A 26,312-nucleotide genomic window follows, 5' to 3' on the forward strand; every position below is an offset into this window, starting at 1 on the left:
AGCAAGACAGAAGAAAGAAAAATTAAGGAGTCAATCCCATTTACAATTGCACCCAAAACCATAAGATACCTAGGAATAAACCTAACCAAAGAGGCACAGAATCTATACTCAGAAAACTATAAAGTACTCATGAAAGAAATTGGGGAAGACACAAAGAAATGGAAAAATGTTCCATGCTCCTGGATTGGAAGAATAAATATTGTGAAAATGTCTATGCTACCTAAAGCAATCTACACATTTAATGCAATTCCTATCAAAGAACCATCCATCTTTTTCAAAGAAATGGAACAAATAATCCTAAAATTTATATGGAGCCAGAAAAGCCAAAGGAATATTGAAAAAGAAAGCCAAAGTTGGTGGCATCACAATTCCGGACTTCAAGCACTATTACAAAGTTGTCGTCATTAAGACAGCATGGTACTGGCACAAAAACGGATACATAGATCAATGGAACAGAATAGAGAGCCCAGAAATAGACCCTCAACTCAATGCCAAAGGCAAGGGAAGCAAGGGCAAAAATGAACTATTGGGATTTCATCAAGATCAAAAGCTTTTGCACAGCAGAGGAGACAGTTGACAAAACCAAAAGACAACTGCCAGAATGCGAGAAGATATTTGCAAACGACATATCAGATAAAGGACTAGTGTCCAGAATCTATAAAGAACTTAGCAAACTCAACACCCAAAGAACAAATAATCCAATCAAGAAATGGGCAGAGGACATGAACAGACATTTCTGCAAAGAAGACATCCAGATGGCCAACAGACACATGAAAAAGTGCTCCATATCACTCGGCATCAGGGAAATACAAATCAAAACCACAATGAGATATCACCTCACACCAGTCAGAATGGCTAAAATCAACAAGTCAGGAAATGACACATGCTGGCAAGGATGCGGAGAAAGGGGAACCCTCCTCCACTGTTGGTGGGAATGCAAGCTGGTGCAACCACTCTGGAAAACAGCATGGAGGTTCCTCAAAATGTTGAAAATAGAACTGCCCTATGACCCAGCAATTGCACTATTGGGTATTTACCCTAAAGATACAAACGTAATGATCCAAAGGGGCACGTGCACCCGAATGTTTATAGCAGCAATGTCCACAATAGCCAAAGTATGGAAAGAACCTAGATATCCATCAACAGATGAATGGATCAAGAAGATGTGGTATATATACACAATGGAATACTATGCAGCCATCAAAAGAAATGAAATCTTGCCATTTGCGACAACATGGATGGAACTAGAGCGTATCATGCTTAGTGAAATAAGTCAAGCAGAGAAAGACAACTATCATTTGATCTCCCTGATATGAGGAAGTGGTGATGCAACATGGGGGCTTAAGTGGGTAGGAGAAGAATCAATGAAACAAGATGGGATTGGGAGGGAGACAAACCATAAGTGACTCTTAATCTCACAAAACAAACTGAGGGTTGCTGGGGGGAGGGGGTTTGGGAGAAGGTGGTGGGATTATGGACATTGGGGAGGGTATGTGCTTTGGTGAGTGCTGTGAAGTGTGTAAACCTGGTGATTCACAGACCTATACCCCTGGGGATAAAAATATATGTTTATAAAAAATAAAAAATTTAAAAATCAATCAATCAATCTTGCCTTGTGCCTACCTCAAAAAAAAAAAAAAAGGCATTCGTCATTTTTCGTATAGTGTTTTGATCTTTTTGGTTCTTTCTTAGGATTACTATCACTCTGCTTACATTGCCCATCTATTCCTACATGTTGTCTACTTTATCGTTAGAACTTTTATCATGTTAGTTATAGTTGTTTTAAATTATTTTTATATTATTATTATTTAAGTAAGCTCTACACCCAATGTGGGGCTTGAACTCATGACCCTGAGGTAAAGAGTCATATGGTTTACCAATTAAGTCACTCCTTTTTACATTTGTTTGCATGTCTGTTTGTTTTTTAGTTGTTTTAAATTCTTGGTCTGATATTTCTATCATTTCTACCACGTCTGGTTCTGATGCTTGCTGTTTCTCTTCAAACTGTAGTTTTTTGCCCATTAGTGCGCTTGTAACTGTTTTGGTTTTTGTTTCTTTTTGTTTCTTTTTTTCTCCCCTTCTTATGGCTAAATATGACTAAATTGACCTTTAGTAATGTGGTAGTGAGGTGTGCAGAAAGGGAAAACATTCAATGGCTATATAATTGTCTTTCAGTCTCATAGTGAGACCACATCTCTGAAATGTGTACTTTGTAACTCTTTTTCAGATTTTTCTCCACCTTAGGTTGGGATAGGATGGCTAGGGCAAGCTGGAGTTGGAGATTTACTTTTTCCATTTAGAAGGCTAAAGTTAACTGGAGTTTTGTATTTATCTTCATGTCAGTTAAGCTTTGATAAATCCCAAGCAGGTTAAAACCTGGTTAACTACATTTTTTTTTTCCCCCTGATGGTGGACCTTGTTAAGAACAGAGTGCTTTGATGTATTTCAAAATGATTTCTTTTACCTTCCCCTCCCAGAAGCATTGGGCATTTTTTTTCTCTCTTACTTACTGGACATATTCCTGGAGGTAAAAACTACAAAAATTTGAGGCTCACCTGTGATTGGGTTGCCCCTATAGTTTTTAATTCTCAGACTTGTCCACACTGAGCCTCCAGCAAGTCATCAGTGATAATTCAGATTTCCCTATTTCAGCAGTGATTTTAGCAGTTTTACTCTAGTATATTGTGATTCTCTGTATCCATCTATTTTTTTTCCCTCCAGTTTTGTGAACAACAGTTTACCCTATGATTTTACTTCTTTTAGGGATCTGAGAAGAGTTGTTGACTTTTCGGTTTTTTTTCAGCTTTCTACTTGTATTTGGGAAAGAGTGACAATTCTAAATTCTTTAGCTATGGAACCAGAAATCAAAGTCATACTCTTGTGTTTTAAGAAATAAATCCCTGGGCGCCTGGGTGGCTCAGTGGTTAAGCCACTGCCTTCGGCTCAGGTCATGATCTCAGGGTCCTGGGATCGATTCCCGCATCGGGCTCTCTGCTCAGCAGGGAGCCTGCTTCCTCCTCTCTCTCTCTCTGCCTGCCTCTCTGACTACTTGTGATTTCTCTCTGTCAAATAAATAAATAAAATCTTTAAAAAAAAAAAAAAAGAAAGAAATCCCTAACCCACTGGCATAAATGTATTCCCTCATATTTGTTTCTAAAATATTTAAAGTTTTGCTTTTCACACCTCATTTTTTAGCTTTATCTCAAAATACTTTTTTATGTATAATTATGGGTAAATTGTTACAGTTTATTTTTCCATACAACTGAACAATTTCAACATCTCTTTTGGTTATTTATCTATTCATCATATATTAGTGATTTTCATAAAATATTACCTCTAAGTGGACGTGTGTATCTTCTATGGAGCACTTCATTCTCTTTTATTTAATATTTGTTTATAACATCCTAATCCTATGTGCCATTATTTATTATGGCTTTATAATAAGACTTGATATCTGGTAGAGCAGTCCTTCCACACTGCTCTTCTTTAAAAGTGTCCACCAGGAAAACTCCACCAAATAAATCTTGGGCATTTATTTTTCTGTATAGAATTTAGAATCAAAATGTGAAATTCAGTGAAGAACTCTGTTGAGATTTCCAGTAAAACTGAATAAAATTTAAAGATTAATATAAAGCTGACATCTTAATGATGTTTATTCTTTGTAATTGATACATTATAGCTGTTAATTTATTTAAGCCTCCCATAGTCATTCAATAATGTAGAATTCTCTCCTTTTTCTTTTACATAAACTTGATCTCTCTCCATTTCTTTGTTTCATATATATATATATATATATATATATATATATATATATATATAATTATATACTAAAAATTGTATTAGTTGCATCAAATTTCTCTCTTTTCCTTCAGAAAACTTTTGAGTTAGGACAGTACTTTCATCAACCTAGGCAAGAGTCATTTTCTTTCGCATGAAAAAGATAATGAGGATGGCAGATCAGAAGTTAATACAAGATGCTTGCAAATTCTTTTGGTGCCTGGGTGGCTCAGTCAGGTAAGAGGCTGCCTTCAGCTCAAGTCATGGTCCTGGGGTCCTGGGACTGAGCCCCATGGCGGGCTCCCTGCTCAGTGGGGAGTCTGCTTGTCTCTCTACCTCTGCCTCTCATGCATTCTCTCTCTCTCAAATAAAGAAATAAAATCTTAAAAAAAATAATACTTGGAAATTCTGAAAGCTCCTGAATGAAGTCATTACATAAGAGGTCCATTATAAGTTTCTTTTCTTCCCTCCCTCCCTCTCTGCCTCTCTCCCTCCCTCTCTTCCTTTCTTATTTACTTCCTTTCTTTCTTCCTATTTTCCTTTTTTCAGCTCAGATAATTTTCAGGTTATCTGACAAATTCATAGGCAAGAGGCAATTCAACAATTCTCTTAATCATGTTACTACTTGAAAGGAAATAAATGGTTGTCCTTAAAAGTCCACAACTTTATAAAGCAAACTGAATTTCTTTTTAAAATTATTAGTTTATTTTGAAGCTGTCATTAGTCTGAAGTTTTAGCATAAAGCAGGGCTTGGCAAACTGTGGGTGACAGGACAAGTTTCACCTCTTGCAGAGCAAATCCCACTATGGCCATGTATTTACATGTTGTCAAGGTTTGTTTTCATCATGTAACAGCATGGTTGAGTAGTAGCAACAGATTGTGCCACCCACAAAGCCAAAAATATTTACTGTCTGTTTATAGAAATAGTTTACTAACCTGTACAGTCTAAAAGAAGCCCAAATAGTTTACTAACCTCTATAGTCTAAAAGAAGCCCATGATTCTACTGTGTATATAATTTTGTAAAAGGGAAAATAGATTTGCACACTTCATTACACCAATTTTGAAAAAGAGTGAACATGGACTGACTATGGTTTAACATAAAAAAAAATCTGTATCCATTTTTAAATACTTAGATAATTGATACTAATAAATATTCATAGTGTAAACAACATGCATTATGATAAGGCATATTAAAAATAAAATTATTTTGAACTATTTCTTGGCTCTTTATATGTAAAATGATGGTTTCAGATCCTATCTGAAAGTACTTACTTTTCTGATTCCCACTTAAGTCAGGCAATTCAGCTCAGTTTCCAGTTTCCTTGGGAGTTGCCACATCCCTAGCTTCAGGTAACACAGCCTCCTTAGTTGTATTCCTCCATCCTTTTTAGGTTTTTGTTTAAATTTTAGGTAATTAACACACAATGTAATATTAGCTTCAGGTATACAAAATAGAGATGTAACACTGCCATAAAACACCCTGTGCTTATTACAGCATCTATACTTCTTCTTCCCCATCGCCTACCCTCCCACACACCTCCCTTCTGTCAACCATCAGTTTGTTCTCTACAGTCGAGTCTGTTTCTTATTTTGCTTCTCCCTCCCTCTCCCTTTTTTTCCCTTTGCTCATTTGCTTTGTTTCCTAAATTCCCTATGTGAATGAATTCATATGGTATTGGTCTTTTTCTGACAAACTTAGCATAATGCTCTCTAGGTTCATCCATGTCATTGCAAATGGCAAGATTTCATTCTTTTTTTTTTTTAAGATTTTATTTATTTGTTTGACAGAGATCACAAGTAGGCAGAGAGGCAGACAGAGAGATTTCTTTCTAGATATGTCTCCTGAGGCAAGGGAATTAAAAGCAAAACTAAACTACTGGAATATCATCAAAATAAAAAGCTTCTGCACAGCAAAAAGAAATAATCAGCAAAACTAAAAAGCGGCCTTTGTAATCAGAGAAGTTATTTGCAAATAACATGTCTGATAAAGAGTTAGTATCCAAAATACATAAAAAAACATAAAACTAAATGTCCTCAAAATGAATAACCCCAATTAAAAAATGGGCAGAAGACGTGAATAGATATTTTTCCAAAGAAGACATACAGATGGTGCACAGACACATGGAAAGATGCTCCAATATCCCTTACCATCAGGGAAATACAAATCAAAGCTACAATGAGATACCATCTCACACCTGCCAGAATGGCTAAAATCAAGAACACAAGAAACAGTAGGTGTTGCAAGGATGTGGAGAAGGGGGAACCCTCTTACAGCATTGGTGGGAATGCAAACTGGTACAGCCAGCCTGAAAAACAGTATGTAGGTTCCTCAAAAAGTTAAAAATAAAGCTACCCTACAATACAACAATTGCACTACTAGGCATTTGCCCAAAGAATATGGAAATACTAATTCAAAGGCATACATGCACCCTGATGTTTATAGCAGCATTGTCTACATCCCTCCATCCGTTTGATAGAAGCAGGGCAGAGTGTTCTTGCTCTATTCTGATTTGTTTTACTGTTCCATGTAGTCCCTAGCTCTTTTATTATGTAAATAACTATTTCTTCACATGACATTTGTTTTAAGAGCAATCTCTCTAGGTCTTCTGTTTTGAAAACTGGTATTCGATATACTTTGGAAAAAGTGCTGAAAATCATTTTCAACTAGTGTGCTTCTGGAGGACATACTGGCTGAATGCAAGGCAAAAGGTACTTGGAGGTGGTAATGAATTATTGTTTAGGTGGTTATGCCATTCTAATTTGGAGTTATTTGTTTCTCATCATTATGAATATACCATTCATTTGCCCTATTGCTAAGAGAGCTACTGTTAGTCTTATTAACGTTTTTAAGATGTATTTTTTTAATTTTTAATTTTTTATAAACATATATTTTTATCCCCAGGGGTACAGGTCTGTGAATCACTAGGTTTACACACTTCACAGCACTCACCAAAGCATATACCCTCCTCAGTGTCCATAATCCCCCCACCTTCTCCCAACCTCCCTCCCCCCAGCAACCCTCAGTTTGTTTTGTGAGATTAAGAGTCACTTATGGTGTATTTTTGCCACGTCATGCTTTTGAGAGTTTCGGTTTTCTTTAGTTTCTATAGTTTAACTACAATATCTGTAAGCAAATTTCTTTCTCCTAATCCTAATTGTGATAAGTTGTGTTTCCTGAATCTAAACATTCATGTAATTAATTATGCAAAGCCCCATTCAATCACATGCACACATTTACTTACTCACATTCTATACTCCCAGTAAAGGGCAGAGAATTGAAATAATCCTACAGCTCTGCTTAACAATCATTATTCTCTTTGATTGTGCAAGGCCTCCTGTTTTATTTTCCCTTGTTATCTATATTTTCTACTTATGTCTCCCTCTCTCTAAAACAAAAAGACAAAAGAAAACTAAAAAACCCTTTTAATATGTATAATATTTTTGTATGTGTTTTGCCACAATTATATAAGTGTTTTTGGTTATGGCATCTTTATTTATAGAAATGGTATTATAGAGAATTTAATTTTTTCACTAGGCACTTTATTTTCTACTACTTATATAACTGGTACAACTAAACTGTTTCTTTTAGCTGCTTTATAGTATTCTATGATATGTTTTATGCATATACCACACTGTTCTTATGCAATCTCCCCATGGTTCTTTTTTTTTTTTAAGGGTTTTATTTATTTGACAAAGAGATCACAAATAGGCAGAGAGGCAGAGAGAGAGAGGGGAGGGGGAAGAAGGCTCCCTGCTGAGCAGAGAGCCCAATGAGGTGCTTCATCCCAGGACCCTTAGATCATGACGTGAGCCAAAGGCAGAGGTTTAACCCACTGAGCCACCCAGGTATGCCTCCCCATGACTCTTCGACTAGTAATTACTATACATATTTCTCCATTGAATACCATGATTTCCCAATGAACATCTGGGAGCTTTCTTTTTAATAATGTATACCCAGAGTAGAGTTATTGCCAGACTGCTCTCCAGAGTCATATCAGGCAGTGCTGCCACCAACAGTGCATGAAACTTTGTATATCTCTGTTATCTTCCAAAAAATTTGTCATCATCAGGTTTTTGAATATTTGCAAGGGCAAAAGATGTTAAATGTTCTTTTATTATTGTTTTGTTTTATTATTGTTTATATATTATTGTTTATTATATTAATGAGTCTGAGAGATTTTCCCCATCTTTTAATTTTTAATTTTTTTTTTGTTCAGAGAGAGAGAGGGAGCAGGCAGAAGGGCAGAGGGAGAGAATCTTTTAAGTAGACTCCACACTGAGTATGGAACCCAGTGTGGGGCTAGACCCCACAACCCATGAGATCATGATCTGAAGTGAAACCAAGAGGCAGGTGCTTGAAAACTGAGCTACCCCAGCATGCTTGCCCCATTATTTTATTATTTTTTTTAAATAAGTCTTTGGGTTTTCTTTTCTGCTAATTTCTAATCATAATATTATTTGTCTTTGAGGGTATTGCCTTTTTCTTGTTGATATGCTAATCTTCTCTTAATATATATTTTTAGGAAATTTTTTGCCTAAAAATAACACTTATCTCTATTGGTTAAGCTTTGGAATTTAGATAGAAAGCAGATTCATAAACAGATTCAAATGTTATATCAAAAACCTACATAACAATATAAGTTTATATATTATAATATAAATATATATTTTATAAATAAAAAAAAAATTTCCTTTCCCAAGGAAAGGAAAATTTAGTTTATAGGAGTTTGGCTGACAACTGAAGTGTGTAAGTAGCTTTATTTAGTTTTTGTTCCATTTGAACTTTAATGTTTTTTGGTTTCGTGGAGCTATTACTCTTCTCATAATGTGGGGAGGAGGAACTATGATTGGTAAAGAAATATGATGGTAATTGTACTTAGTAAATATTGTGATGGTCATTCTCATTTTATGGGCTTATTAAAATATAACTGGCAGGGAATATTAAAAATTTATGTGCATACACATACACTCACCCATGTTCTCATGAATATTTAATCATTATTTATTTTATTTTATTTTTATCTTCCAATTTTTTTGTAGTATGGGTAGTATTTTTAAATTAAAAAAAAAGAAAAAAAAACAACTTTCATAAATGCTACTAACTGGAGATGAGCATATGATGATAAATTCAGCAAGTTAGTATTGAGATAGGTCAACAAATTATTCAGAGCAATATAATATTACAAATTTAGAGATAGCATGGATGTATTTTAAAAATCAACTTCAGTCTCTGTTTTCATTTTGAAATACTTTTACATATCTTGTATTTGTGTTTAAAGTACTTTATTTCTCTTTGATGAATTTTTTTTTAATTTTATACAGCTCTGTGAAAAATGTACTACTTATGTGTATAGCATAACAAATGAACACTGAGAACTATTTTTATTAAACTACACATTGGAAAAGATAAAGTTCTCATTCTTACTATTTCCTGGAGAAAGCAACATCTTGAGATAGCTTGCACTGTTACACTTTATAAATACAAAGTTTGTATACTAAAAATGCCATTTTTAAAATAGTATTCATCTGTGAAACTCAGTATTTTATCTGGTCTTCATGGTTTTCAGTAATAACTATGTAAACAGATATGAAACAATCATTCTATAATACTTTCTTTTTTTTAAGATTTTATTTATTTATTTGACACAGAGAGAGAGAGATCACAAGTAGGCAGAGAGTCAGGCAGAGAGAGAAGGGGAAGCAGGCTCCCTGCTGAGCAGAGTCTGATGCAGGGCTCCATCCCAGGACACTGAGATCATGACCTGAGCTGAAGGCAGCAGCTTAATCCACTGAGCCAGGCGCCCCTCTATAATACTTTCTAAATGCCATGTTTCGGGCGCCTGGGTGGCTCAGTGGGTTAAGCCGCTGCCTTCGGCTCAGGTCATGATCTCAGAGTTCTGGGATCGAGTCCCGCATCGGGCTCTCTGCTCAGCAGAGAGCCTGCTTCCCTCTCTCTCTCTGGCTGCCTCTCCATCTACTTGTGATTTCTCTCTGTCAAATTAATAAATAAAAAAAAAAAAAAAATCTTTATTAAAAAAAAAAAAAAAAAAAAAATAAATGCCATGTTTCTATCACATAACCTTTTATTCTTTTTTTTTTTTTAAGATTTTATTTGTTTATTTGACAGACAGAGATCACATTAGGCAGAGAGACAGGCAGAGAGAAAGGAAGGGAAGCAGGCTCCCTGCTGAGCAGAGAGCCAGATGTGGGGGTGGATCCCAGGACCCTGGGATCATGACCTGAGCCAAGGCAGAGGCTTTAGCCCACTGATCCACCCAGGTGACCCGACATATGTTCCTTTAGATAGATTTTATATCAATTTGTTCACTTTACCTTGAGGGAAGTTTGAGAGAAGGTAACTGCCTTATCTATCCAAAATTCAGGCATCAATGCAACATGGAAAGGGTAACAAGAAAATTTAGGCTAAGATTAAGATGAGAAATCTGGAGAATACCAAACATTTCATAAGGCAAATCATCAAGCCCTGTTGTTCTTTTTTGGAGTTTAATTTCCAGGTGTCTGGGTTTCTCACAGTCAGAAATTTTTCAGATTTTTTAAAAGACAAATGTAAAATTTTAGGTTTAATATCAGAATTATTTTTAGATCTACTCTTCTATATTAGTGAACATTTTTGAGAGCTGGTTATAATCATATTTGAAATAGATTTCTAAATATACCTAAATTATTTGTAGTATGTACTAACCAAAGAAAAAGCTATTTCTCTGTTAAATGTTTCAGATATTTCCTTACTTCAAACACAACATAGTCATGGCAATTTAAAAGTTAAACAACAACAATAAAAAACGTGTTTTTTAAAATACATGGGAAGAAATATTCTCATATTCCATAATATATATAATCCTTATGATGTAAAATTTGTTCATCTGTGTCAGTATCAACTAAATATTCTAATATGCATATTAATGTCAATTAAGTTGATATGATAATTATAAGCATGAAGAAATCAAAATAAATAATCTGATTTCTAATCCTACCACTTACTTATTGAGATAACTTGGGCAATTCAGTCAACATCTCTGAGCTTCCAGGATTCTGAATGAAAGAGCACACAAGGAGCAACAAGCACTTTATATCCCACTAAAAACTTAATGCTAACCCTAACTTAAATCTGTACACTAGACCTGTCTAGTCAGTAACATAAATAAATAAATAAATAAATAAATAAATAAATAAAAATTTAAAAAAAAGAGATGGGAGGGTTAAAAGTGAGAGAGAGAAAGACTAGAGAGAAAGAGAGAAGAAAGGATGAATGAACATGAAGAAGGAATTGAAAATAGGAAAAACTTGGTCATGTACATGAAGTTCATTTATCCAAATCACTGCCTAAATGAATAAAGCAGGTCTGTCTCAGCATATCCATTATAGGCAGGGAAAGAAAAAGGCATATTTCAAGAACACAATTGCTTGCCCCGATGACCAGGTATAACTTGATGTAGCACAGAATAGCTGAGTCATATAGTTAGTTTATGTTTAACATCTTAAGAAACTGTCAGTTTCCAAGGAGATGGTACTATTTCACATTCCCACCAGGAATGTAAAGAATTCCAGTTGCTCCATATTGTGGTCAATAGTTTATCTTTTAAACTTTAAACATTTTAATAAATATTATAGTGTAATTCATTATAGTTTTAATTTACATTTCCCTATTGACTAATGATATTGACCATCTTTCATGTATTTTTTATCTGTATATTTTTGTACAAAGTGTTACCTCAAATCTTCTGTCCACAATTTCTATGTTTTTTTATTTGTTTGTCTTTTTATTGAGTTTTGAGAGGTCATTATATACTCTGGATAGAAAATTTTTTTTAATATACTATAAATCTCCCAGTTTGCAAATTTTGTTTTCATTCTTTTAACAATGCCTTTTGATGGTCGTAAAATATTAATTTTGATTAATTTTTATTCTTTTATGGGGTCATGATTTGGGGGTTAGACCTAATTTTTGCCAAGGTCACAAATATGTTTTTTTCCCTATGTTTCCCTATAAAATGTTTCTGGTTTTAGCTTTACATTTAGAATTTTAATCCATTTTCATGTAATTTTTGTTGTGCTGCTATGCCATATGGGTTGAAGATTTTTTTAAGCATATAGATATCTATTTATTCTGCACTGTTTTTTGAAAATATTATTTTTATCCACTGAATTTTTGCCAGTTGTACTTTTATCAAAAATTAACTGCTTATATAGCATAAGGTATATTTCTGGACTCTCTAAAACTATTCTATTGACTTACTCATCTATCTTTATTCTAATACCACACTCTATTGATAACTATAGTTTTAGAATACTGTTTAATGTAAGGTAGTATAAGTCCTTCAACTTTGTTCTTTATCAAAGTTGTTTTAGATGTCCTAGATCTTTGCATTTGCACATGAATTTTAAAATTAGCTTATTAATTTCTTCTAAAAAGAATTGACATTTTGACATTTTGTCAAATCTATAGGTTGATTTTGAAACTGACATAACATTCCATATTATGAATGTGCTGTATATCTATACTAATTTGTTCTACTAATCTCTTCCTTTCAATGAGTTACTTAAACAATTAGATTTATTGTATTTTTTTAATATGATTAGGTTTGTATCTTGTGTCTTGTTATTTCTTTTTATTTATCCATTTTCTCCTTTAATTGCCTACTTTTGGATTAATTGCATAATTTTATTATTCCATATTATCTCCTTTGTTGACAAATTAACCATAACTTTTCTATGTTATTTAAGTCGTTTTAGGATTTATCATATACCTCTGTAAATTATCAGTCTGCTTGTAAACCATATTATATTCCTTGAGATTCTTACATTATATTTATTTTTCTCCCTTTCTGGTTTTGTGCTATGGATGTCATACATTTTACTGCTAAATATGTTTTAAACACACAAATCATTGTTTTTATTATTTCTTTAAAATAAATTATTTTTAAAGAAATTTAAACAATAAGAACAGAAAGTCTTTATATTGACCCTTTGGGTATCATTTCTGGTATACAATGCCATTTTGTTCTGAAAGCACAAAGTTTAGTTCCCAAATCACAGTTTGCTTTTCCCTACAGAATAAGTCTATCTTTAACATTGTATATTTCATCTGACCTTGTTCAGGTTTCAGTTGATTTTTCTTGCTTTATTTGATCTTGGATACGTATTTGCCTTATTTTTTCTTAGAGACTTAGATATCTTAGAGACTTTGCTGTTGTATTTCAAGGGGGGGTTGGATCTTTTTGTTGTTTGCTTTGGTTGCAGGGAATTATTTTTCCTTTGTTTTTATCATTAGTGTTTTAAATGTCTAGTTAACTTATACTAAGAAAAATCCCTATGTTAAAAGTAAAATAGAGGAGCACCTGGGTGGCTCAGTCATTTAAGCTTCCAACTCTTGATGTCAGCTCAGGTCTTGATCTCAGATTGTGAGTTTAAGACGTGTGTTGGACTCCACACTGAATGTGAGCCTACTTAAAAAACAAACAAACAAACAAACAAACCACAAGCAGAATTTCCATTTGTATAATTTTTCCCTTATACTTAAACTTTACAAAATAAAAATAAACAGCATTATATTTGTATAAATTTAATTGGTTTGCCTTAACATATTTGTGCTTTCAGTTTCTTCAGGTCATACTATTTCACGTTTGTCAAATATAGCACTTTTCTTTGTATTCCACCAACCCACCACTAATTCACTTATTTTAATTCTAAACTACACTCTCTTTTAATGGATGAGTTTGTATCCAAGGTAATTCTCAAATTTTGTTATCTAATTTTGCAATTTTACTGCTCCCTTTTCTTTTTGCTGTGTTTACTGTCTAAATTTTATTTTCATTTTTTACACCTTGAAAAGTTAGAATGGTTATTTCCCATGAATGACTGATTTAAGCTACCACAGAATATATCTCGTTTCTTCAAATATTTAAAATACTTAGTATATTTTAAATTCTTATAAATGTTAGTTGTCTAACATGATTATTGTTATCATTATTATTAGTTTAAATGTTAAGGCACTTTCTTACTTTGCCTGTCAAACTATTAAATCTTCCATATAAATCTATATATGTTAAACTGAGTTTCAGAAGTGTTAGATCAGTCAATTAATCACAGGCCCTGGGCCATATAATACTTTTCAATATCATGGAATCTCATATTGCATAATTATAAAAAGGAAGTTATTTGTGAATACATATAAAATATCTATTTTATGTAATAATTATGAGAAAAAGAGATCATATAGCATATTTTTAATATATACTCTTTTTTTTTTTTTTTTTTTTTTAAGTAGGTTCAATGCCCAGTGTGGAGTTCAGTGTGGGGTTGAACTCACAACCCTGAGATCAAGACTAACAGTCAGACACTTAACTGACTGAGCCATCCAGGCACTCTTAGTATTTAATATATCATTCACCTTAATATTCTAGCATATTCTTTTAAAGGAGGAGAGAGTAGTAATCTTTGCCATGGAATTTTCCATAGGTGATTGCTTTTTCTCTACTTTTAGAAATATTCTCTCATATTTTCCTGTAAATCAGATAATGGTAATGTTTTAAAATATTTATTTGCATGTAGTAAAAATCAACCAAGGAAGAAAAGTCGATATGCAAATAATGTGCAAATTACATGCAATTACATTGCAAATTGTTTTAAAATATATGGCTTTATTAATCTAAATTTCTCCTTATTAAAGGGAAAATACACTTTTATGGATGAAAAGATAAATTTTTAATTATTATTATTCTTTACATATAGATTGTTTATAAAATTGAACTATTTAATATCTTGAACAAAGCTATAACCTTGTACTGGTTAAATGTCATAGCTTTGTCATTTCATTGTATAGTTTAAGAAGATAAAAGCTGATAAAATTTATGAGTAAGTGAAACCACTATTCTGACATGTAATACACTTTCACAAAAGGTATATTTGCTTTATCTATCTTTATAATAGTGTGTTTAATAACTTAACTGAGACTATACAACTTGTATGTGATATAGAAATCCTTAAGCATCACCATTGTATTAACAGCTCCACATACCTTGCAAGCCTCACTGCACTGATGAATGAATGACTGAATTTCTCAACTTTAAAAGAGACTTCTTGGAAGCCATTCTTATCATAGTCTAGAAGTAAAAAGTATTATTATTTGAGATTTCAGACTCATAATTTCTGGAGGAGAGTGTGCAGTATAATTTCTTAATAAAAATTATTTGCTATTTCTTATGTGTCACCCAATATGGTAGTCATATGGCTTTTAGTCATAAGACTCTAGTTATACGTGGAAGGAAATATTGAAAGAAACAATTTCCAAATGCACTAGATGCCATAGTTGAGAGTAGTCTTCATTTTCATAAAATAATATTCCTTAATATTATTCAACTTATATATAAATTGAATATATATATAGCCTTCAATTTATATTGAACTGCTTATTCTGCCATTCTTTTAAGCTCCTGTTAATTTATTCCTAGATCATTATATGAGAATGATCATTCTTATTGTTAGTATATTTTTAATTAATCTGGGGATTTGCCAAGTAAAGCAAATGGACAAGCAACAGGAGAATGTTGTCAACACAGTGTCCCTACAGAGAGACTAATACCTTTGAACTAATACCAACTGTGTTGTCGTAAAAACAGTTGGTTTTATGATGGATGAAAATGAATAAAAGTTACTGATAGGTGTGCTTTAAAGTTTACTTTGTGTCTGCAACATGCACTTATATCTTAAATCATTTAAATTTATTTTCTTACAGTAAGAATACCATTCAACTCCTCTTCAAATAATGATCCTTTGTATTTGACAAAGCTAAGTCCATTCAATAGTCCAGATGCTTTATTTAGGGTTAATAACTTGTAAGTTTTTAAAATTCTTAGAGATTGAATTTATAGTAATGGTTTGCAATATACTGATGATAGTGTTTGTATTTTTGTCCCTTTTCATCATTAAGTGGTTCATTTTTTTTTTACTGTAGTATAAGAACATCATTAAATCAAGTTTTTTCATATAAATACTTAAATTAATAATAATTATAATAATAATACTTAAGCAAAATTTTATTGACAGTATACTATACATCTTTAATTTAAACTTGATATCAATATGATCTAGTGTTGAAACCTAGGGATCTAGGTGGTTCTTCTTCAATAACAAAAACAATTCTGTAATAAGTTGATTGAGTAAGTGCATGCTGAATAATGTCAAGCTTTTCTTTTAAGCAAAATGTTTTCCCTTTTTAGAATAGATGAACATATATCCTTATAACAATACTTATATTAGTATTTGACATTTAAAGATTATTTCTTATATGTAGTATAAAACTAATTTTGAATTCATATTATTTTAAAGTATCATATTTTAAATTGCTACTACCTGTGTACAATGGGAAAAAAATAGTAAAATACAAACCACCCATTCTTTAAAGGCCTTCTTATACTTCCATATATATCATAGCTTCCAATTCACTTAATAAAAATGAAAATTGGTATTTTCACATGAAGTAAACATTTCAGGGAGAGCTTAATAACTAAACTGAGACTATAGAACTTGTACGTGTTACTTCTTTTAGTAAAAATTTAGAATATTTGGTTCTGTTTTTTACTTTGAACAAAATTATATACTCGGCTTTACAAATATCATCACCTCTCTGAATCTAAAAGTCAATTCAAGAGAGAGTATAGGGGGCTGTTCCATGTGGCTCCAGGGGGAACAGAAGGCTTGGTGGTATGGCAGAGGACTGGCACTAAGGAGGGAACAGGGCCAGACTCAAGCGCAACAGCAGGATTAGAGTCCTCCAGAATACACATCATATAAAGATTTATTATTATTATTTATTTATTTATTATTTATTCATTTGACAGAGTGAGAGGGAGTGTGTGTGTGTGTACCATAGAGTACAAGCAGGGGAAGTGGCAGAGGGAGAAGAAGAAGTAGGCTCCCCACTTAGCAAGGAGCCCAACACAGGGCTCTATCCCAAGGCTCTGGGGTCATGACCTGGGCCAAAGGCAGATGCTTAAACATTGAGCCACCCTGACATTCCCAGATTGCATATCATATAGCACCTAAATTGGAATGATGAGGTCTCCATGAGGGAACCTCTTCTGACTCAACCTGTGTGGTGTGTATCATACTATTCTTGACTGCGCCATTCATCTAAGATGGGATTTACCCTGTGAAATAGGGAGAAGACTTATGGACTCCAAACATCAGTTCAAGTTGTAGCTGAGTTTTTTAAAGTACATACATACATGTAAAACTGCTTTGCTTTGGGCCCTCTGCTTTGTTAAAGCTGCTATACTGCTAACCCAGATCTGCTCCAGTGATTGGCCTTCATGTCTTCAGTCTGGAAGAGACCACAGTATGTGGGAAAACATGCATCCACGTTCCAGTTTGTGGCCTCTTATCAGGAGTTGATGGTTGAGTGTACCAAGAAATGGCACCCACATAAAATGGTAGTAGTTTGGACAAGGAAAAGCTGAAGGAAGTCTTAGAAGACTTATAGCTGTCAACCTGGAATTAAAAAAAAAAAAAAAAATCCATACCATGGTGTTATAATGTAGCCTATTCCTGAAAACATGGAAATCACTGTGACACTTTTTTAAGGATCCTTGTGCAGAGGAACGTGAAGATAAAGGGTAGATATTTGTTATAGAAAATGATAAAATTTATGCATTCATTCAACAATTGCTAAACACCTGCTGTGTTTTGGGATCAGGTGCTGCTGATGAAGGTGATCTCAGTCTACACCCTGAGGAACACAGTCCAAGAGAGGACTCTTTAACCAGCCTAAACTCCTGCCTCAAAGAGGTTCACAGTCTATTGGAGACAAACAAGGAAATAACTAATAATTTATACCATATGGGGTCAGGTGCAGGGAATTTGAATTCTGGTTGAGTAACTAGAGGAAGGGCTCACGGAATGATCTCATGTGATGATGGGTAGAATGTGGGACATTTTAGCAATATTGCTCGGCAATGACTGGAGACATTATTGATTGTCATGATTTGGTGGGGAATACGAAGGCTGTGCTACATACAGCATGTAGTGGGTAGAAGCCAGGGATGCTGCTAAACACTCTAAAAGGCATTTAAAAAAAGCCCTGCCCCAAAACAAGTTACTTAGACCAAAATTCTGTGGCTGAGAAACTGTACCTTAATTTAATTATGTTTTTCTCCTCTCTCATTAATGTGTGTTGTTCCTTTCCCCCATACATACATAGTTTTTAAAATTACAAAGCTATTATGTAAGAATAAATGATAGTAAATATGAACAGATATTGTAAAAGATTCAAACAATAAAGAAACATGCAAAATTCAAAAAAGAAGAGACTATGTATCTTATCAAACAGTTTGAGGATAAACTAAATATATTTCAAATTATTATAAAATAATATGGAATAAATAGATGATTAATTTTAAAACGTATGCATTAAAATATTTTTCAGTACTTCATTGTGTTCTATTAAAATCTTGATAATCCCTAACTTTTTTATATATAAAAGTGGTAAATCTAGTTTAAAATGACTAGAAAATATCTAGAATATTCCAATAAAATGGTTTATCCTGGGCACCTGGGTGGCTCAGTTGGTTAAGCGACTGCCTTCAGTTCAGGTCATGACCCCGGAGTACCAGGGTTGAGTCCCACGTCCGGCTCCCAGCTCCATGGCAAGTCTGCCTCTCCCTCTGATCTTCTCCCCTCTCATTCTCTCTCTCTCTCTCAATCTCTCAAATAAATAAATAAAATCTTAAAATAAAATAGTTTGTCCTTTAACCTTTTGGCTAACAGGTGTTAAAATATGGAGAAAACATGTTTCCTGTAGCTGAGTTTTTTAAAGTACATACATACATGTAAAACTGCTTTGCTTTGGGCCCTCTGCTTTGTTAAAGCTGCTATACTGCTAACCCAGATCTGCTCCAGTGATTGGCCTTCATGTCTTCAGTCTGGAAGAGACCACAGTATGTGGGAAAACATGCATCCACGTTCCAGTTTGTGGCCTCACTAAAGCTCTAATCTTAAATTGTTGGGGTTAATGTAGAGCATGAAATCAGCCATAGTATCTGGCTTGCTAAAATGTAACACAGAGGTCAGTGGGGGCAAAAGAAGGTATCAAAGAAGGGCCTAGGCCTTTGGAATGCCAAGGCCTGCATGACCACTCTCCCTTCGGAATGCCACAGGGAGTTATCTTCCCTGAAGCTTTCTTAGTCTAAACAGCCTCAGTGATCTAGGAGATCTATGCATTGTCCTTTAGGCTATGATTTGCAGAATACACAGATCAGCATATTTTATCTTTCCTGTAAACAGATCCTCCTAGTTTCAGTAAAACCCCCTGTCACACATCAGGAGCTTGAGAAACAGTGATAAGGATTTGCGATTATCCTGAAGGATCAATAAAAGAGGAGCAAAGAAGAGCAAAGGGTCTTAGCCTCTGAGCATTGACCCCCTTGCTTTCTCCTCTCTTTCCAGCAAAGTTTGGAGTAATCCTTCATCTGTCAGAACAGGGATTGCTGGCCATTCCCAGCAATAAACTATAAGTTAGAAAGATACATAGAAAAAAAAAAAAAAAAGAAGAAGGAAAGAAAGAAAGAAAGAAAGAAAGAAACAAACAAACATAGAGTGCAGTAAAAGAAAGGAAAAAATAGATCTGGGGGAAATTTTTAATTCAATTTATATCAGAGAATAAAATACATTTATTGGAGGATTCTGGGGAAGGAACACTCTGTTTTCTTTCTGTCTTTCTGTGTTTCTATCTCTATCTGTTTATCTCTCCAACTTGATGTATTTTTTTAACGTGTAGACCAACTAGATTCAAATTACCATGAAGAGGGAAGAGGGAAGCTGGACTTAGAAATTACCTGACACCAAAAAAAAAAAAATTTTAAGAACATGAAAAAGAATCAAGTGTAATTGAACCTCTAAGTCAAGCAAAAGTGAGAACCTACATTAACTCTGGACTATTTATATAAATCAATAAATCTTATTTATTGTTTAAATAGGCAGAATAAAAGAGTATTGTATCTAAAACAAACTCAAAATGTATTCAGTCATTCAGCAAATTGGTCTTCATAGGCAGAGTTAGAATCATTTTTTAAGAATGACTTATTTTTTTATTTTTTTTATTTTTATAAACATATAATGTATTTTTATCCCCAGGGGTACAGGTCTGTGAATCGCCAGGTTTACACACTTCACAGCACTCACCAAAGCACATACCCTCCCCAATGTCCATAACTCCACCCCCTTCTCCCAACCCCCCTCCCCCCAGCAACCCTCAGTTTGTTTTGTGAGATTAAGAGTCACTTATGGTTTGTCTCCCTCCCAATCCCATCTTGTTTCATTTATTCTTCTCCTACCCCCTTAACCCCCCATGTTGCATCTCCACTTCCTCATATCAAGGAGATCATATGATAGTTGTCTTTCTCCAATGGACTTATTTCGCTAAGCATGATACCCTCCAGTTCTATCCATGTCATCACAAATGGCAAGATTTTATTTTTAAGAATAACTTTTAAGAATAGAACTATCCATTGTAAATAATTTACTTTCTGTCTTCCAAAAGTAAACAGGTTTATTTTTCTTACAAAACAAATAAATTCTCTCCCTTATCCCCATTATACATACCAATCACCTGTTATGAGATGAGCCATGGGGGCTATAGCATATATTGTTGTCTTCAACTAAATTTTATTTTATCTATTTTTATTTGGTTGGTTGGATTTGGCTAGGGAAGGAACTGGGATTCTGTGCCCACTTCACTCAAAAGCAATACCTGTTTTGATGACTGAGAGGTTAAAGTCAGAAAATTTGAGGGCTTAAATAAAGGAATCATACATTCTTCTAAAGGAAAAGAAAAAGGTAACCATCCTTTATAGTTCCCAAGTTCTTAGGAGAAGATAGAGAAACATTCCTAACTATAGTTCTTCCCAGTACCTGTGAGTCAAGGACTGAAATTTGGCCTTGATTCTCATTGTAAAAAAAAGTTTGATTTAGATTGAATAGGATAATAATTGTCCTTTTATGTCACTTAAAATATCTACTTAAAAACAAAATCTATTTTAAATGGATCAACTTCTGGCAAGACAGTGTATGAGGTTCCACTGACATGCTCTCCAATAAAACCGGTAAAAATTATAAAAACAAAAATGTGTAAACTCTCTTCAAATGGTCTTATAGATAAATAGTAAGTGAAGAAATTCAAGAAAATCTATGAAAATTTAATTAGAAAGGCAAGTGTGTGGTATTTGACCAAAGATCATTCCCTTATTCTCTCCTCCCCCTGGGGTGCCACTCCACACTGATGTAACTAAGAAAATAAGTCTGTCTATTGAGTTTCTATTCTAAGACCTTTCTTCCTGTGATGAGCAGGACATCAGCCTTTTTCATTCAATCACCAGCTACCTGTTGCAGAGGCTAAGTCCTGGGCATTGTGGTCAAATGATGGAGGTTCTCTTCTTTCTCCTGGTCCTCTATTGTGGATTGGAGGATTTATGGTGGGTACAACATGTTGAGAATACTGGGACCCCATTTGTGATTGCTCCAGATTGTCAGGTTGTGGTCCTATGCAAAGAGAAGCAAGCTGAGATGAACTCGGGCTCTGTCTGAAGCTCTGCGAAGTTCTCAGCAGTTGGAATGGGGATGTCACTCAAAGAGGATCAGAGAAGAACTTGCCAGAGTCCTTGTCTCCAGCTCCAGGGCCCCAGTGAAGATATTTTACCTGAAGGGAGAAGCAGGCCCTAAAATGCCATTTATCTCTTCCAAAAGAAAGGGATTCAATTTTAATCAGAGCATTGAGAAATTCAAGCCTAAAGTGCTTGCTAGAATTGTGGAAGCAGTGGACAAAAACAATAAGGAGGAGATTTGTGTATTCCAGGCCTCCTGGTGATCCTTTTTCTCTATCAGTTTGTCCTCTAGATCACTAATTCTATCTTCTGCCGTGGTTACCCCAGTTGTTATAGAATATAGAGTTGTGTTTTCAATAAACATACAGCCTGGACTGCAGTCTGGCTAGTATGTAGAAGGGAACAGGAATACGACATTGTGAGAAACACTCCTGGGATTAAAATAATATAATAATGATAATATCAAACACTGATCTCAAAAAATATTCCTTTTGAGGATGCATAGTTTGATTGGGTTAGTTTGTACAGCAATTTATGCCTCAGAAATGTTGAAGATAATAGAGCAATCAGTTGGCCATGTGAAGTTTAGCTGGGTGTAGTCAGGAAAAGAGAGGAAAGGAGCCTTACCAAATACAAGACCATCTCAAGAATTATTTTAGTAAATTATTTTAGTAAATAGACTTCGCTAAAATAATCCGGCCAGTCACTAACCACATAAACAAGCAATAACAGTAACAGTGCCCTAGGAAAAAGTATACTTATAAGCTTATATTAATATATATTAGGTAAAATATGTTAGCTAGAATGTCTAGTTTCTAACAACAAAAAAAAAAATTATAAAGCATGCAAAGGAACAGAGAAGTATAACCATGATCCAAAATATAGACAACAGAAACTTGCCTGTGAGAGCCACCATATGCTAGATTTAACAAAAAGTTTAAAGTAGATGTTATAAATATGTTCACAGAATGAAGGGATGATTTTAAAAGTAAAGGAAAGTGTGATAATATTGTCACATCAAAAAGGTAAACAGTAAAAAAAAAGCTACTGGAAATTCTGGATATGAAAAGTACATCTGAAATTTTAAAATGTACTAGAGGCTTAGAAGATTTTAACTGGTGATATAAAGAATTAGTGAACTTAAAGATACAGGAATAGATTGTAAGCTGAAGAGAAGAAAGCAAAAGCAATGAAGAAAAATAAACATAGCTTCAGAGAACTGCAAGAAACCGTTAAGCACACAAGCATATTCATAACAAGAGTACCAGGTGCAGAAAAGTGCAGAAAGGTGCAGAAAAAAAAAATCTGAGAAATAAGTACTAAAATTTCCCCAAATATACTGAAAACAATGACCTTACACTTCTTTTGAAAGAAGTGATGGGGAAATGGCTTTTCACTTCAGAGAGAACCCCAGTATGATTAGCAGTGGACTTCTCAGGAGAAATAATAGAAGCCAGAAGTAGTGAGAAATTTATTATTGCTCATAAGAAAACAACAATAAGGGGTGCCTGAGTGGCTCAGTGGGTTAAGCCTCTGCCTTCAGCTCAGGTCTTGATCTCAGGGTCCTGAGATCAAGCCCTGCATCAGGTTCTCTGCTCAGCTGGGAGCCTGCTTCCTCATCTTTCTCTGCCTGCCTCTCTGCCTACTTGTGATCTGTCAAGTAAATAAGTTTTAAAAGAAATCTTAAAAAAGAAAAGAAAAGAAAAGAAAAACAACAACAGCAACAAAACAACAACAATAAAACAACAATAAAAAATCTCAAATCCAGAAGGTTATCTTTCAAATTGAAGTGAATAAAATTTCAAAAAAAGCAAAACTGAAAGAATTTCTTGCTTGCCTACTCATCTCACAAATGGTACTAAAGGAAAATCTTTTAGATGAAAGCAAGTGAACCCACACTATAATTATGTTCTATACATAAGCATCCAAAAGAGCGTCAGTAAAGTTAAATATGTAATTATAAAAGACAGTATAAATGCATGTTTTTTCTTAACTGATTTAAAAAGCAATTGTACAATACATACAAAGCTATACATACAAAACATACAAAAATTGTACAAAACCATATATAAGATTATATGACTAGTAACATCTAGAGATGCAGCAGGTATGTAATTGCCAATTACAGCACAAAGATGGTGGATGGGCACAAAGCTATAATGGGCTAAGCTACACTAACCTAAGGAAAAGTTACAGATGGAAAAGTAATCATTATAACTATGTATTATTTGGTTTTTAATATTAATAGTTATAATATATATAAAAATAGTATCACAAAAAGAGGAAAACACATTGAGCTATTTAGGAATAACATTTCTATATATCACTGGAATTAACCTAGCATATATTTGAGGCTAATTATGGTAAATTAGGATATTTATGATAAACCCTATAGCAGCCACTAAAATATCATAAAAATATAGTGAAAAATCATTAATTTAAATGCTGCATTAGAAAATATCCACTTAATTAAAAAATATAGTGGTAAAGGAAGAGTAGAGAAATAGAAATGATAAATATACAAAACAAAGAGTAAAATGGCAATCCAAGCAAAAGTCATGGGTTGTTAGATTTAGCTATCCTAGCAGTATGAACTGGTATCTCATTGTGGATTTAATATGCATTTTACTGGTAACTAATGATGTCAAACATCTTTTCATATGCTTACTGGTGATTTGTGTGTCTTCACTGGGGAAATACCTATTCAGATATTTGCTCACTTTACAATTAAGTTGTTATTACTGAGTTGTAAGACTTCTTTACATATTCCAGATATAGGTCCCTCATCAGATATATGATTTTCAAATATTTTCTCCCATTCTGTGGGTTGTCTTTTTCTTTCTTGATGGTGTCCTTTGAAGAACAGAAGTTTTTACTTTTGATGAAGTGCAGTCTATTTTGTTGTTTTTGCTATTTGTGCTTTTGATGTCCTAAAAATTATTTGCCAAATCTGAAGTTATGAAGGTTTATTTGCCATATTTAGAATCAAAAAGTCATATATTAACAAGTGTTGGTAAAGACATGGGGAAATGGGAAGCCTCATGTACTGCTGGAGGGGAATTATAGTGGTGCAGGTACTTTGGGAAATAGTCTGGTAATTCTCAAACTAACAAGAATTACCATATCATTCAGAAAACACACTCCTTTCTACCCAAGAGAAATGAAGACATGTCTGTAACCGTCCCTCAGAACAACATACTGCTTAAAATATAATCTATGAGAAATTATACTAGTTACCAGGCATGCTTAGATATAGCTTTAGGAAAAACATGTAGTGGCAACAGGTCTCTGGGGGAGAGGATGATATATGTCCTTGAAGCCCAGTAGCTGGGGATGCCTGGCTTGCTCAGGGCAGAGTGCCTCCTGCTTCATTTTTCCGTTACCTCCCCTTCCCTGGAGAGCATCAGCAGTTGGTCAGACAATCTTTCATTTGGGCTTGCTTACTATAGGTCATGTACTACGTGACCAGACATATTTTGCCTTTCTTCTTACGCATCTACAAGACTCATGTTCAGTGTGTAATCTACTCTGGCTTTGTTGATTATTACTCACTTTCTAATAAATATGAGACTAAGGAGTTGTTTGGGGCAACAGTCTCTTCTACTGTTGTCCCCTGATTCCATTCTTTTGCAGCCGACTTGTTTGTGCTTCATTCTTCTCCCATACACTGTCAGGAGGTGGTACATGTCTACATAAAAACATGTACAAAAATGTTTATAGAAACATCATTCATAATAACCAATTGCTGAAAATAACCCAAATGTCCATGAACTAATGAATGGATAACCAAATGTTTTATATCAATACAATGACATATTTTAGGGTCATAAAAGAAATGAAGTACAGTACATGCTATAACATGATACATGAACCTTGAGAACATATGTAAGTGAAAGAAAAGCTAGTTATATGAGATAATATATGATTTCATTCATAAGAAATGACCAGAATATGGAAATCTATATAGACAGTAGATCCACGGTTTCTTAGGGCTGTGGAGTGGGGTAGAAAGATAAAGTGATGGCTAATCGTTACAGGTTTTGTTTTTTTAAGGTAATGAATAACTGGCTGACAGTTGCACATGCTTGTGGATATACTCAAAATCATTGAATCATATACTTCATATAGGTCAATTTCATATTTGAGTTTTATCTTAATAATGCTGTAAGAAATAAACCCTTTCATTTCACCACATTGAAGCAAATAATGGCTCTGTATTCTCTATCACCGAGGTCATGAGTGCATTCAGTCAAGAAGAGGAAGTTGGATGCTGTCCTTCTGCAACTGTAGATACAGGTTTAATGAGGAAAGTTGGGTGTTTTGAGGAAGAAGAGAGAGAAGGGACTTACAGTGAACATGTACTAGAAAATAGTATATAAAAGAATTATAGAAAATATAAACAGTCTTGTACAACATCTTACTGTATTCTGCAATTTTTGTTTATAAGTTTCTTACATAATGAGCATTATTTGGCAGGAGGGAGATGAATTTTGACGGGTGGCATGGACATAGGACATATATTGGTGATGTGGGTTGTTTGCAGTTCAGAATAGATCTGGATATTTTATTAAGGATATTGTATTTATTTCTTTCAGTTTTTTTTTCTGACAGAAACTTAAAAAAATTTTTTTATTGTATCTATATGGATGATGGATGCTACCTAAACTTATTATGTTAATCATTTCATAATATGTAAATCAAGCCATTATGCTGTATACTTTAAACTTATACAGTGATGTATGTCAATAAAATTGGGGGAAAATAATTGGGGAAATTCAAACAAAGTTCAATTTGTTTATAGGTATGAATAAATAAGTCAAAAATTATTACCTAAAATTAATAAATTCTTAACTAGGAGGAAAAAAATATGATTTCCTTTAGAACTAGAGAAATAGAAAAAAATCTCCATGGGAAATGAT

The sequence above is a fragment of the Mustela lutreola genome, chromosome 6 (genome assembly GCF_030435805.1).
Source record: "Mustela lutreola isolate mMusLut2 chromosome 6, mMusLut2.pri, whole genome shotgun sequence".
NCBI lineage: Eukaryota > Metazoa > Chordata > Mammalia > Carnivora > Mustelidae > Mustela > Mustela lutreola.